Source organism: Macrobrachium nipponense, chromosome 19 (assembly GCF_015104395.2).
Source record: "Macrobrachium nipponense isolate FS-2020 chromosome 19, ASM1510439v2, whole genome shotgun sequence".
NCBI classification, from domain to species: domain Eukaryota; kingdom Metazoa; phylum Arthropoda; class Malacostraca; order Decapoda; family Palaemonidae; genus Macrobrachium; species Macrobrachium nipponense.
The window spans coordinates 6,591,370-6,595,541 of record NC_061088.1 but is presented as its reverse complement, the minus strand read 5'-3'; positions in this window follow the sequence as shown (position 1 = coordinate 6,595,541).

The following is a 4,172-nucleotide window of genomic DNA, read 5'->3' as shown; positions in this document are numbered from 1 at the left end:
TATATATATATATATATATATAAATATATATATATATATATATATTATATATACATATATATATATATATATATATATATATATATATATATATATATATATATATATATATATATTATATATATAATATATATATATATATATACATACATACTTGTATATACATACATACATATATATATATATATATATATATATATATATATATATATATATATATATATATATATAATATATATATAATTCTTACCTTAGACGTGACTTTTTTGTAAAAAAGCACAAAATAAAAAAATCATAAACTTACCAAGCCTATTACTATAATTACTGATAAATTCCTTAAAATTCCTGCAAATCTAAAATACCGGTCTTCATCTAATTTTCTGATTTATTCTGTAATGTGGTTCAGTGAAGGACAAGATACCATGAAACATTGCATACCTATAAAAAAAATCTATACAAATAAACTAAATAACAACAGTTGTAAGAAATCTTGGTCTTGAATGAAATCAAATTTAATTTCAAGATTATAGACGTGAGTATCATTCTTGGTAGGCACAATGAATTTATGCCTAAACAGATATATTAACATTTTTACCTTTAAATTATTATTATTGATTTATCCCTAAGCACACATGAAGAAGTACTTTTCCATTAAATTGTCATTTTTCATTTATCTCCAAACAGATATATTACAAAGTTTTTCCAGCAAATAATTGTCATTATTAATTTATCTATAGATAGGTATATCAAAATTTTTCCATTAAATTATCATTATTCAATTAACTCCAAAAAGATATATGAACACTTTTACTTTTAATTGTCATTATCAAACCATCCATACACACATGTATTAACACTTTTCCACTGAATTCTAATTTAAATTAACAAGGAACTCACAAAATTATCATGTAACATTTCCCTACACCAATGCTTCATACATCACCCTTGACCTCATTTCACCGATTCTAGGTCAATTTCAGAACCCTTACCACCCCTTCCCACCCTTCCCCTCCCTTCCCCCTCCCCCCCCACCCGCCGCCTCCTCCTCATTTTTTTCGCGCGTTATTTTCCCCTGCACTTAATTGCTACATTCGATAGCATTAGGAGACGGCCAGACAACTCCAGATTAACGAGATATCAGTGCGATCTCTTATCTCCACGAGATCAGATACGAGATTTCTCACGACCTTCCTGTGGGACCGATCGAGACTTTCAAAGTCTAGTGCCACGGGGAATTTTATGATGAAAATGAAACCAGTATTGTATGGAAATATAATCGTTATTGTACGAAAACAAAATCACTATTTTATGAAAAGAAAATTTAAATCACTGTTTTATGAAAACTAAATCACCGTTTTATGAAAACAAAACCACTGTTGTATGAAAATAAAATCATTGTTTCATGAAAACAAAATCACTGTTTTATGAAAACAAAATCACTGTTGTATGAAAAAAATACTGTTTTATGAAAACAAAATCACTTTTATGAAAACAGAATCACTGTTTTATGAAAACCAAACCACTGTTGTATGAAAATAAAATCACTGTTTTATGAAAACAAAATCACTGCTTTATGAAAACGAAACCACTGTTTTATTTTAAAAAATCAGTTTTATGAAAACAAAATCACTGTTATTATGAAAACAAAATCATTGTTGTAATGAAAACAAAATTACTGTTGTATGAAAACAAAATCACTATTTTACGAAAACAAAATCACTGTTTTATGAAAACAAAATCACTGTTTTATAACAACAAAATAATTGTTTTATGAAAACTAAATCAATGTTGTATGAAAACAAAATAATTGTTTTATGAACACAATACCTCTGTTGTATGAAAGACCAAATCGTTTTTGTACGAAAACAAAATCATTTTTGTTTGAAAACAAAATCATTTTTTTTTTTGGAAAACAAATTCACTATTGGATGAAAACTAACTCACCATTGTATAAAAAATAAAATCATTTTATGAAAACAAAATCGCCATTGTATGAAAAGAAAATCATATTTTTATGAAAACAAAATCATATTTTTATGAAAACGAAATCGTTTTTGTATGAAAACAAAATCACTATTGCACATACAAACGAACTCAGCTTCTTGGTTACTAATGAAATACTCTTTATTACGACGCTATTGTAGTAAGTAAATCTGGTTTTAATACAAGCCATCTTTAAGCTATGACTGACATGAAGAATGGAAGGCTTTAAACAATGGAAAAATATTTAGATTTCCTTTGAGTGTGTCCATCAGGTTTTGGTACCAACTTACTCTCGTGATTCTGTTTCAAATGTAAATCTAGCAGTAGGATGAAGCGATTGGCGTTCCCAGTAGTTTATGGAATTACTAACCTTTATGCTTTTTTTATGGATATATGTCGTTGTAAAGTCAAATATTTGTATGTATTTCTATTATTACGATAGTCATATGTTTATGTATATGTATTTTCCATTTTTTCATTAAATATTCTGGAAATTCAAAAAAATATTTTTTAAAGGGTTTTACCAAGACACGTGGAATCGTCCTAAAAGTATTCTGTCTAAAACATCATTAATGAAGATCTTTGAATATCCAAAAAGCATTGTTTGTTTCAAAATTTATTTTAATTAAGATTTTTAATATACATAGAAATTTTTCAAGCCTTTTTTGTTACGGCTTATCAATACTGGCAGATAGTTTTGTCCTTTTCTGTCAATAAAAAATATGCTTTTTGTATAATTCAACATAGACAAAAACAAAAATTATTTTTGGTTTTGTCTATGTTGAATTATACTACTATCTTTGCGTCAGCACGGGCTCTTGCTCATACGAACAGCCCTGTATATGTAATATAAAAAAAATAGGTTCATAAAAACGAAAATACTAAAACACTTAATATTTGCGTTCTTTTATATATATTAAATTATACTGTATTTGCGTCAGCACGGGCTCTTGCTCATACGAGCAACCCTGTATAGGCAATATAAAAAAAAATAGGTTTATAAAAATTAAATGACTGAAACACTAAATATTTCTGTTTTGTATACATTAAATTATATTATATTTGCGCCAGGAAACATAATGAAAAAATAGGTTCATAAAAAACAAAAATACTAAAACACTAAATATTTCTGTTTTTGTATAGTATATTAAATTATACTACATTTGCGTCAGCACGGGCTCTTGCTCATAGTGAAACCCTTTGCGGGTGACATAAACGAAATTTGATATCATAAAAACAGACTCATAAAAAATATTGCGGTTATGAAGGCATTGGACACCTAGGGCCTTTTCACTTCCGCCCCTTTAATTATACGGAGAATGAGGCTTTACGACTCTGTGATATGGCTGAACTTGGCCCAATATTTTTTGTCTTCTGTTTTTCATTCATGAAATATCACTACTTTTTGTTGTTTGTCGATTGCTTTATGCCGAGAGTCGAACTTTATACCAGAATGACATTAAAAGTTCCACAAAACTTACCCCCTTTTTTTAGACTACAAGGAAGTGATGTCTGCTGGATTTTTTTCAAATCGAATGATGCTTAGAAGGAGCTGTCAGTGATAGTGATGATTGATGCACATAGTCAGATAATAGAAATGATTTTAGCTATTGACTCACTACTAAAATTGCTTAGCATTGATAACCATAGTTATTGCAACAACAGTTTATAGATCAAATTGGAACTGAATGTGGTTATGAAATAATAGTTTAAAAAATAGTGGAAAGATCGTTTATGTATCATTATATGAATAAGTACTGATGCAATGATTACCCATAAACTCTATGCATCATTATTGGCGTTAATAGATGCCATTTAAGGATTCTATTTACTGGATACAATGCGATTTATTAAAAGGAATATTACCAATGGACGGTATTCGGTTCTCAAAAGTAATAAGTATTAAGTTATGAAGCACTGAAGTACTTTACATAGCTAAAAGTAAATGTACACAATAAAATTATGGAAAAAAATGTGTCAAAACACCTCTTACACCAAAAGACTGTAATTACCTAAAATACAAAAACAATAAAACTTTGTTTTTTTGTCTATGTTGAATTATAATATCTTTGCATCAGCACGGGCTCTTGCTCTTACGAGCAACCCTGTATAGGTAATAAAAGAATAGGACCATAAAACCAAAAAATACTGAACACTAAATATGTCTAAACAATCTTTCTCGAGACTAT